The sequence below is a fragment of the Manacus vitellinus genome, unplaced genomic scaffold, assembly GCF_001715985.3.
Source record: "Manacus vitellinus isolate BGI_N305 unplaced genomic scaffold, ASM171598v3 scaffold_34_pilon, whole genome shotgun sequence".
Classification (NCBI taxonomy): Eukaryota; Metazoa; Chordata; class Aves; order Passeriformes; family Pipridae; genus Manacus; species Manacus vitellinus.
The window spans coordinates 4,298,789-4,310,819 of NW_021940488.1; the positions used below are offsets into that span (position 1 = coordinate 4,298,789).

The 12,031-nt window shown below is 37.0% G+C and overlaps 1 long non-coding RNA gene across 1 annotated transcript in view; it reads right to left on the reverse strand.

Annotated features, from left to right (window-relative positions):
• The window catches only part of LOC108640464, a 90,631-nt gene extending 79,300 nt beyond the window's left edge, over positions 1-11,331 (reverse strand). The window contains exon 1 of the long non-coding RNA XR_001921197.1: positions 11,016-11,331. This is a non-coding gene — a long non-coding RNA (uncharacterized LOC108640464). The remainder of the gene's footprint in view (positions 1-11,015) is intronic.
• Positions 11,332-12,031: the final 700 nt, after the last annotated feature.

Consider the following 12,031-nt stretch of genomic DNA (forward strand, 5'->3'; position numbering starts at 1 on the left):
AGAAAGGAGCTTAAGGGGTTTGAGTAGCAGACCCCAGAAAACAGAGGCTGGCAATAACCTCGTGATCTGAAGAAGTTGGACCTTCCTCACAAGACTTGCTGATGAACAATCTTATGTATTAAGCCAGCTCCAGCAGAATTAAGAAAGGACTTTTTGAAATTTTGGTATCGAACTACGTCTGAACCCCTTCCTTCCTTCCCCCATAAAACCCTCCTTGAAGAAAAATTAACTATTTGGAAACTGCAGTAAAAACTTGTGTAACTCCCTAGTTAACATAGCTTGTCCCATTCATTAACATGCCCAAGCCCCAAAGCCCTTAAAATTGTGTTCTTGCGTTCAATACACTATTCCAGTTTACACCCCACACTGGAATCGTGTTAGCTTTGTTTTTTAGACCTCCACTTATTTCAAACTCTTTAACACCATGAATAACTCTACCAGCAGAAGGTGCTACCCCTCAGTTGAACACACTGAGCATGAAAGTAAATTCTGAGTCTTTCACAAAAGTTTCATCTCTTAAAGTATCTGGGTCTTCCTGAATTACAAGGGATTTAACATCCTCCATTCACAGAAAATCCTGTGCTACCACTCATATAAACACTTTTTTTTTTTTTCCAAAAGTGTATAAAACCCCCACAGTTAGTAATGTGCCACCTTGCATTGCCCTGCTTAGGTATTTTCCTGATGAAAGGGACAGCAAACCTATGCTACACTCACAGACCATAGACACTTCAAGCAGAAAGGAAAATACCTTAGAAGAAAGCAGCACTTTATGCAGTTATTTAAATTTATTCCAAGTATTTCTTCCCAATCATTACTACTGGAGCACTTTAAAGTGTAGCTCAAAACCAAAAGCCAAAAAAGCCCTTTACATCTCGTAGATAGGAACCATCACAGCCCTTTTTCTACAGAGTAAGCATTTTGATTTAGATGTAACATGTGTAACCTGACACACAAAGGATAAAAGCAGGCACATGAACTTTCATCAGTCTCCCTTCTGAAGTAAGAGAAAGAAAATGGTAGTTTTCCTCATCTGAAAAAGATATTACGGTTATTTTTATTCCTGAATTAACAAATGTATAACTCATATCCACTATTCAATTTATACAAAATGTATATGCTCAATATTTTGTATGCTGAGTGCAGCATCTGTAACTCATTTCCTAGTGACTAACATTATTACTCAATGTACATATTATTATTTTGAATTTACTTTTAAGATTATATTATACACCATAAACATACACTTTTACATCAGGTTTTAAAAAGCAGTTGAACTGCTTTTTCCATAGTCTGACACACCCAAGTGTGTCTTATCTATCTTGATATGTTGATTCTTTGGCAGCATCACTTACCTGGGGTTGTTTGAGAGAAAAAAGCAAAGTTTCCAGACTGATAAGGATACATTTTTCCCCCTTGCCCTATGGTTTTTATTCCCTTTTCTCCATTTAACATTTATTCAGGAAGTTGCTATAACTTAGAGAAAATTGACAACTTTCCACATTTGGTAGTTTTCCACTGTCAATAAGGAGGAATGAATCAGCTACAAACAAGCTGTTTCTTCCAGAGTCAGTGTTGCCCTATAGAAGTCACTGGCAGACACAAGAGGACAAGGGTACTCAGAAAAGTTCAAGAAAGAGCTTCCTCTGAATAAATGAAAAGCTCCACTTTGAATACAAAACTCACTTTGATAAGTTGCAAGTCTTCTTCAGCCTACTGAACACAACATACTTAATTCACATGTACCAACATCTGACATCTGCAAGTAGATGAGTGTCTTCATCTTTAAGCTGCCTAAATTTAGTCTCCATGCATATTAAAATATTAAAAGTCAAGGTTCTTCTCAGACATCAGTAAGCTGAAAGCTTCTGTGGTCACTATTGGTTTTAACTTCTGTTCTAGGTCAGTACAGACTTATCAAAATCTATTCTCCTAGTTCTTATAAAAACTAAGAAAAAGATAAAAAAATTATGTCTCTTCCTTTCACTAACCATAAACAGTTCTTGCTCCTACAGAACCTAATCCTCTTTATACTTCTGGTTTGAATGCAAAAGTAATGAACTATGTATGAAGTCAAAATACCAAGAGATGATTGTGATGAGAAGGGGCTACCATATCACAGGGTTTTATGTTTAAAGATGTACAGTGTTTATTAAAAGGGGAAAGGAAAGCAGTACATTAACCTAAATAATTGTCTCTTCTGTTAATAGTACCATTATTCACATACTGATAATGACTTTCATATAACCTATCAGGCTGAATGAGTTTCATTGTCCTCAGACAGTCCCTGTGAACATACTTGTTTTTTGTGCTTTCATATGTCATAACAAAGAGCAATAAAATTCGTCATTGCTTCATTGGGGGGTGATTTCTGCTTCTCCTGCCCAAATCTAAAGTAGAGTTGGAATGTATCCTCACTGTTCCCTGCATGCACACAGTGGTACAGCAGGCGTGTGCAGAAAGCAATCTGCACTGCAAACCACAAGACACAGGGTGCCAAACAGCAGCTGACAAATCTGCAGGGATGAGAACTGGTGCTTTCCTGGAAAATTACCTGTTTGATCCCCCTCACCACACATTTCACCAAATGTGTTAAATACCACTGAAATGCTTTTAAGGTTATTTTCCAAGGGATCCATTCTGATCATTCTCCTCCTTGGCCATACAGGGAGTCCAAAAGCAAGAACAGCTTTGCTGCAGCTTCCTGTGACAACAGCTCAGGACAGGAGGGAGGTAAGAGGTGGGAATGCACAATATGACTTACATGATTTATATAAGCACACTGCACCCTGCTTGGATGCTTCACTACGAGAACAAATACGTGCAGTGTAACTCTATCCATGACATCTTGCCAGAAGAAATTAGAGGTTACAGAATGCAGAATACCTCATTCCAAAAAAAGTGATTTTATACCCTTTATGCTATTCTTCCTCTGCACATATAGTCAAGAAATGTGATTTCACTAAGGAAGCTTTCAACAAAATTGCTATCAGCACATAAGAAAAGTAAAAGCTTCTCCTCTTTAACCATTATTTCTTACTGTAATTTTTGAAACATTATATATATCATCAGAATTAATTACATCAAGTTTTTGCTGGCATTAAGTTATTTTACTCTTGAAACTTGAAATATTTCTAGTGTGATTTCATGGCAAGTTAGAGGAAAAGCTTTCTAGATCACGTAAACTAAAAATATGTCATATTTCTTACCATGTGTTTTACTTCCTTCCATTCTGGTAGGCTCCCTAAATTCAGACACTGATGGTTGCTTGTAAATTTCTGATATAATGGTTAAAAGTTCCTGTAGAATGATCTATTTATTTACTGTTTTTATCTAATTCAGCATTAATTAGCAATATTTTATTTCAGTCTTCCCACATGTTCCTGAAAAGAAGAGATCATCATTCAATTCCTGAACAATGATTAGATCTGCTTCATAAAACTGCATCTTTCTTGAATTATTTCTCTCTGAAGTGCCTATGTAAATAAGTGACAAAAATGAGGAGGTGTGTAATAGATCCTTGTAAAGACAATGCTTCGGAAAAAAATGTAGAAGAGGAGAGGAAGAAAAAAACAACCCAGTTTTTAACTTAAAATCATCAAGCTTTCAGCTAGGTCTATTGGTATGAAATCTGTTAATGTTATTCTTGGACTCTTTACAGGTGTAACCAAGGCAGGTATGGTCACTGTTCAGTACACTCTACTCTGAAGACATCAAAATAACTCATAGCATCATAAAATCATAGAATATCTTGAATTGGAAGGGATCCACAAGGATCATCAAACTCCAGGCCCTGCCCCAAGAGTCACACCCTCTGCCTGAGAGCATTGTCTAAACCCTTCTTGAGCTCTGTCAGGCTTGGTGCTGCCACCACTTCCCTGGGGAGCCTGTTCCAGTGCCCAACCACCCTCTTTTTCCTAATATCTTAATGTGTTCCTTATTAAGAAGGAGTTCAGCCAGGGTGTTTGCTTCATGGTCTCAATGGAACTGTGTTCCTGACAGTTCTCAAGGTTAGAATGTTTCTTCTTAAATCCTGAAGCGAATAAAATATTTTTTAGGCAGTGACAATTACTCAGTGTTAGATTCTGTACACTGCAGCAGTATTTTTGAAAAGTGTGTTCAATTTTCTGGACTCCATAATTCTAGAAGTACTTTTAAGGCAGAAAATTATGAATAATTTCACTATGAAAAAGGAAAGATGGATTTAGAGAGAGGAGAATTTGGAAGCCACTTGTGTTGTCTCTTACTGAGTTTTCTTTCATAAGCAATAAGGAATCACGTAAAGAGCAGAGCTTAAGTTGGAGAAAACCAAACCAAAACCCCACAAGTTACTTCTATTGCAAAGTGTTGCTAAATTATTCTCAATTCTTGTCAACATAGAATTGGGGGTGGGGGATAATATTTTGAGCTAAAATTGTTCGATAATAGCACATTTCTTTTAAATTATTTTCCTTTATTTGCACTGGTGGAAAACATTAATTACCTTAATGTTTCCAGAGAACAGCTAAGAAATATTCTGAAGAACCTCTTTCACCCTGAGCTTGTAGGCACTAAGGGTCCCTCTGGTTGTTCCTTAAGCCTTTTGCAAAATAGACTGAAGACACATTAGCACTGGAAGTCTTAATTTATCTGGTCACTTTAATATCTGTCCTAGAAGGAAAAAAGTTGTAATACAAGTTATATGAAAATATTCCTTTTTATAAGATTTCTTCATAATTCAAAAGGGAACACTACTCTATGGATATTGTTTAAAATTGATATGCAGTATGTTTTAAGGTTATAGAAACAAGCAGAACTGTATTCACAGCTGTTACTTATCCAATTATGCCAAGAAATGTTAAAAAACAGACACTCATAACCCAAAACCACTCAGCCCCTTCTCCCTCAGTGACCCACACATTAAATGAAACCTCAGCCTGTCATTTTTCAGAGTGGAACACGAGGTTCTGGTAGTAGCTGACCACCAGCCACACACACATTCAGAGCAATGACAGCAAACACAAAGCCTTTTTGCTCCACAGCATACCAACAGTCCACCATGCTCTCAAAGGTACAGTGAGCAAACAATTTTAATTTCCCAGAATTGCTACTGAGGGCATACTGAAAGTGGTGCATACTCCCTGAACATGCATGTGATGATATTTATAGGTATAGCTAAGGTTACCTCAGCATCATCTTCTGATGCTTAAAAATAATAACACTAAAAACAATAATGAATATGAACACACTCTTAGACTTGCAGCTTCTGAACAAACCAAAAGAAATTCCCCCTCACCTCCTTACACACCACGCTAAAGAAGGATTTCAAAATACATGTTCATTTTTCCTTCTCCACCCCTCCCTCATCACAGAGGCAGATGGAAATGGATCAGATCCAGGAAGGCAGAGAACCTCACTGCAAGGGATCCTGGCACAGGGTATCTAACCTGCCTTCCTGGGCAGGAACTATCCCACTCCATCCTGCCACGATTAAGCTGCTCCTTCTTTCCAGGGGAGATGGAGTGTTTCTCTACAAACACACTTGACAGAGTAACACAGTTTAACAAATCAACAAAAGAGAATCTGAGAGAAAAGATAATTTGCTACAGCTCCAAATAAAATTGAACAAGTTACAGCATGTGTTTGGTAACCCACTGACTTCCCCTGAAGTCACGGGAGCTCTCATCTTTAATAAGCCAGTTAACACTGTAAATAACCAGGTTTCATCTAGCACCGACTCTTTTTCTATTTAGGGTGCCACTGCATGAGACCCAAAGTCCCCTGTCTATTAGCTCCTATAAGTCAGATTCAAGGAATGAAATACTTTAGCTACCAGCAGTTCTCAGATTTCTTTCTGCCCGTGACAACTCTTTGTTTAAAGCAATTTAGCTAACTCTCCTGAGCAGATGAAATGATTTGCCTCACTAATCTTCTCCTAACTTACCAAGCTGTTAGTGTCTATGTGGCCACTGTGCATCTGATTTTTCACCTAGGAAGAAGTATATAAATATACAAAAATCTGGGTTTGTGTGTGTGTAAATACACACAGTGGACATTTCACAGGAATCTCCAACAGCTGTGCAGGGAGTTCCTGCCACTGTGTGCTTAATGCAGCATTAACTAAATGACACATAATACATTCTTTTTTCAGGCCACACTGTTTTTCTTCAGTTCAGCACTGCAGTTTATTGGTAATTATTCTGTATGTGATAGATATAAGACATATTTTTCTCTGAAGAATCCTAATGATTAAATGGACTCAACACATGCAGTTTGTCTACTTTCTTTCATCTTTATAGTTGCACATCTGAACTTTACTAACTCCTGATAAAAACCACAATATGCTTCTTAGTTACAGTGCAATTCTGTGATAAATACAAATATCTACATAACCTCAAACCTGTATAGATTTTTAAATTAAAAATCCAATGAAGAAATAACATCCATTTTGCTGGCAGAATCAGAAACTTAGCCATAAAACTGAGGTTCCAACAGAAGGATCAATCCTGATACATATTTTTGACGTAAAATATTCCTTGGTGCTGCTTCTTAGGAAATAATAAATTCACTGAGGTGTTACATTAATCAGGCCACCTACGACAGCTTTAATATATACCTCCTTAAATGAAACTCATTGCTTTTACAGGCACATAATACCATTCCTCTGTCAGCTTTTAAAAGCAGTCTTAAAGCTCTACAGAGGAAGCAGGTGTCACAGGAAGACCTCTCATTGAATATTCATTGTGCTGCCTGTAGTATTTTGAAAATAACATCCTCTCTAAGAGAAGGCAGGGAGAGATTGCAGAATATTGCCCTCCTCAGAGGACTTAGTTCAAGAAATAATGATCTGAATAGCAGGAGGTTTAATCTGGTACTGACTTGCAAAAGCAGTTTCATAAGAGGAGAAAATGGCTGGTTACCTTGTGTTTCCATTTCAGCATGAGACTAAAAAAATATGTGTATCATCAATTAACATATGTAGAGTTAAACTGTGAATATACAAAAACATAGGGAGAAGTATAACTGAAATCCACAATTACTCATTCACTCACATATTCTTGACACATATTTCTATTTCTTCTTTGTTGCTGACCTTTTAAGAACAGAATAGCCTTACTTCGCAACCCCAAGTCAAATAAACCACAAAATATTTTTTGAACTGAGATAATATTGATTAATGGATTACACTCTCATGATATTGGTATTTTGACCTGTTTACCTTATTTGGACTGCTTGACAATAGCAGCTGACATTACTCATCATCAAACTGATGGCTTTTATATTACAGCCAATTAAGTGCTCAGAGAGCCTGAATCTCCAACTCTTAGAGAGCAAGAAGGCCTTATTCAAAGACACCAAGGGCTGTGGGTTTTCATCTAATATATCAGTCACACCTTCTAATGTCAAATAGAAAAAATTAAAATATAAAGCCTAATTTCACCACTAACAGTATCAATAACAGACTACACAAATAAAAAGTCACCAAAAATTTGATGCAAAGATCACTGTATATTTAATGCAATCATTTAACATCATATGTGTTCTTTTAGTATGGGGATAAGCTCATATAATGCTTTCAAATCATTGAGTAAATTATCCAGTGCTTTGGAAATGGTTGTAGACAAGCAGAAGATGAAGAAAGGAAGGAAAGAAGAAAAGGATGACAACAAAAACCAGGTTATTGTACTCAAGGTACCCTCAGAGGGGAGGACTGCAACAGAAGTACTATACAGAAAAGACAAGACACTGTAATGGACAAGGAACAAGAGTTATAAGTCACATTTTCACAACTGTAGCCAAATTCCTCTCTGTAATCAATCCTCTCAGACAGTCCTCTGTTGTTTGAGGAGCATGAGGACTGTCAGGCTGATCACTGGCAATGAAATAGTTCCTGGCATAGAAATTCCTAGCCATCATCCATACAACACATAAACAGAGAGTCAACCCAGTGTAAAAGTCTAAATCATCAGCTGCTGTGCAAAATCAGATATTTATACATGCTTAAATAAATAACACAACCAGGATACCACATTTGAAGGAAACTGGTAGACATCTATTTTCACCAGGTTATTTATGCACACATGTGCTGATTACAATATTAATTTTATTCCAACATCATCATATTCAGGGGAATTTCTCTAAAGAAAAACTGTTAAGCAAAAATAAACTTTAAAGAGGTCTTAAATGCCTGGATACAGGCAATCCAAGTTTTCAAGGTGAGTACTGAGTATTGTACATTCCATATGCTTCTACTTCAAGGTCACATGAGGGAAATGCTAAGTCCATTTGCTTCTCCTACCCAAGAGCGAGGCTTTCTGCCAGATATCCTTCAGAAAAGAAACCTTTTCTGTGAAGCTGTGCAGAGGAGTTATGTATGCACAGCCTGTGAGAGACATAAAAGCAGTGTGCTCCTATCACCTCTGCTAGATTTATCATTAGTTCAAAAATGTATTGTATCGCAAGGCAGATTTCATAGCATGAGATGAGCACCACAAAGAGTTGCCTCTTACTTTATTGTGTCTCCTGTAGGGAGAAGGTGGTGCAAGTTGCTTTCTCACACCCTCAGCTGAGGAAGGAGCAGGTGCTCAGTCCTAGCCCTCCCACCCATCACACCAGCAAGGCTTCTCCATCACTCTGCAGACCAAATCAGGGGAAAGCTTAAAGGCTTAAAGCAAAAAAAAAAATAAGTCATATTTTAGGTACAAGAAAGTAAATTTTCTGTTATAAAAGAGAAAATAAAAATTCCAACATTTCTGTTTCTGCTACAGTTTCTCAGGGGAATGTGATAGTAGTTATTGACTTTTTATGAAGAGTAATACCACAGTACAAAGATCAAGTGTAGCTGGAGAGCAAAGTAAAACAGAGGCAATTGATACTTGAAGCTCTGACCAAAGCCTGAAATACTTGCATTTTTTGGAATAAAACTTTCATTTCCATTTAAAAAACTTTTCCTGCTTTGTGAGGTAATTTTAATGAAGAATTTAAATTACCTTTCAACATACTTCTGAAAAGTACACGTGAAGTAAAAAAAGTCAATTTTCTGAACATAAAATTTTTAATGCATTTTATTCATCACCTTATTACACTGAATAACCTGGAGACATGAAGTCAAAACTTGCTGCCTCTCAGACTAATAAGCTCCTGAAGGAACAGCTCGTATAGGGTTTCCCTACACAAGGCCTCACCTCCTGCTGATCGCCGTGATTCCATTGGAGATTTAACTCAGAATTTGTCTCCTTGTTACAGGAACCTCATCCATCAGGAAGTTTCTTCTTCCAAATATTGAAACTGGTGATACTGGTGCTCAGGGAAAGCAAGCACACCTTAGCTTGTAATACTCCAGTTCTGACACTTACAGATGATTTGAGTGTGAACCTCAGCTAATGTTTGTTACTACCAGCCTCTGGTATTAACTGTATGACTCTGTTAAGTTCTCTGAAATATTATAACACAATATCCTCAGTTTTTCTGTTTGATAAACTACTCCTCTGTGAAAAAGCAAGTGGCAGATAGAGGGCAGTAGATACTCACATTTTTTTCCTTCATCAGGGTCGAGCACAAAGTCTGAGAGAAGAGGGAATAGGGACGAGAGAGAACTTGGAAGCAGCAGGTTGCAACATGCTGGACATTGGTGTGTGCTTGAGCGACTCTGGGAACTGAATTCAAAGTACTGCTGCACAGGGGTAAATGTCCTTTAATTTAACATCTTTTGAACAATTGCATTAACCCACAGATAAATATCAGGTATGAGCTTCCCATTTCATTCTGTCAGTTCCTTCTCTCTTCTCCTCAGATCCTGGATCCTTCTTTGCTTCAGTATAGCTAAATTAAAGATATCTTAATAAGGATTTCTAAATATATCACGTAGGGGATTTTTTAAGCATCATCTACTCCTTCAGCTGGTAATTTGTTTTAGCAGCTACATAACAATTATATACAGAAGCCAGTTCCCAGATTTGTGGGAAACAAGGATGGAAAAAGTTAATGAAAATGTGACTTTAGGCTACATTTAGGATTTACAAGTCCTGAGATCAATATATGTCATCTTTTGTTCTCTGTGTGAAGTATAACACTCTGAAGAGAGACTGCTGCACATTGTATTAGAAACAATATCCCCATGTGTGTAGCAAATAATTTGGTGTTCTGTTATACATCTTCAATGACTTCATAGGAACTGAAATCTACAACCAAGGGTTAGTCTAAGAAAAATGAAGTTTTTCTGGAATTTCTGGAGATTGCCAAAAATGATACCACTGCTGATATCATACATTAAAAAAATCTGATCATATTTATGTTCAATTATTTTAAAATAAATATTATAAATCCTTAACGAAATAATTAAAACCATTTATCGTATTCTCATCTCAGAACAACCTGCTGCTTTCAATAGAAATTTATTTGATTCCAATAGTTATCTTTCAATCAGGTATCTCTGTTTTATTTGCTGCATATGGCAGACAGACACCCTCAGTGAAGCCATACCATACCAAGGAAATATGGATTAGGAGGAACAGCGTGATGCAGCATCAATATTTTTATTCACAGGATCATCAAATGGTTTGGATTGGAAGTGACCTTAAAGATCATCTTTCCAATGTCCTGGAAATTAGTTTGGAACGTGTAATGTGAACTGACTTCCTTCCTATCAGCTGTGCTCACTTGTTATCTGCTGACCTGGAAAAGTAAATAATTACCTTCTTCTCAGCAAATACGTTATAGACTTGGGTTTTTTCTTCTGATTAATACATTTTACTAGTTTGGAAGGGCATAGGAACAAACCCTTTCCTCAGTATTTATATACTTCTGATTTTACTTCCTTTATACATGCCTTTTATACTATAGCATGTTTTTTTTTAGATTTTGCTTTACTTTTTTCCTAACAGAAAACTCAGAAATTACACACACACACACATACCCCTTCAGTCTACAGTGATTTTGACAGTGATAGACAACCATTTCCTAAGCAGAATAAAGTACAATAAGTGTAAATCTATTCAGAAGTTTACTTTCATGAACGAATGCCCTGTGTCTCTTACCTGCTCTCCAAAGCTGGATCCACGCTGTTTCATTTGTATTCTTGAGGTTTCTTTTCACACTTCCACATCTTTCATCATTTTGGTTTATATCCAAACTCTTAAATGGACTGAGCCTAAATTATTCTTCAAGTTTAATAAATAAAGGCAAAACAACCAATTCAAAGGTAAGCACAGAGGACACAGAGGAGAGAACGTGCTCACACAGACAGCGTCCCTCCTTCATCCCTGGTCCCCGAATCACATTTCTACCCTCCAGTCTGCCACATGAAAGTGCAATGATAATCTTTGTCAACACAGTCACTGCAGATATCCCACGTGAAAATTTAATACCGTAAGGCACACTGGAAACAGTTCTCCATATGACTAGAATTTTAAAACCAGTAAAGTTATTCTGCCCCTTTTCTAAATGAAGTCCCTCTTCCTCTGAAAAATCTAGTGGACAACTGAGTTTGTTCTACATGGACTAAATCCTTTCAAGTCAACTATATGGGGCCACCAATTCATTTTCCTAAAAATGCCATCCTTTACTTCTCTGATCTGTTTACTAACGAAAAAAGGTGGATAACTAGACAAGGAAAGTGGGAAACTTAGTAGTACACTGTGCTCATTTGTAAGCACACATTCACCCTTGACTACATGTTAATATTCAGCATGAAGAAATCCTGGGCAGGTTTCACTTCAATGAATTGTAGATTTTTAACATCTCTGTTTAAGGTGGTCATCTGAGTTCACTTTAGAACAGGGAAAAATGTAACCTCTGGGCACAAATTATCTAACTCTAAATAAATGGCTGAAACAGGTCAGATGAGTCATGCTCTGTTTTTCTTCACTGACTGCAAAGAGAGCCTATGATAACTTGCAGTATATAGTCCTTTCACTATAGACATATAAAATCGGGGGGGACGAATAAATCAAACTTCTGGCTACCTTTAAAAAGAGCCATGGAAATGTATGGGATAACAATCTGCTACTACTATTATTTCTTCCCAAAAGGGAAAAAATAATATTGCATAGAA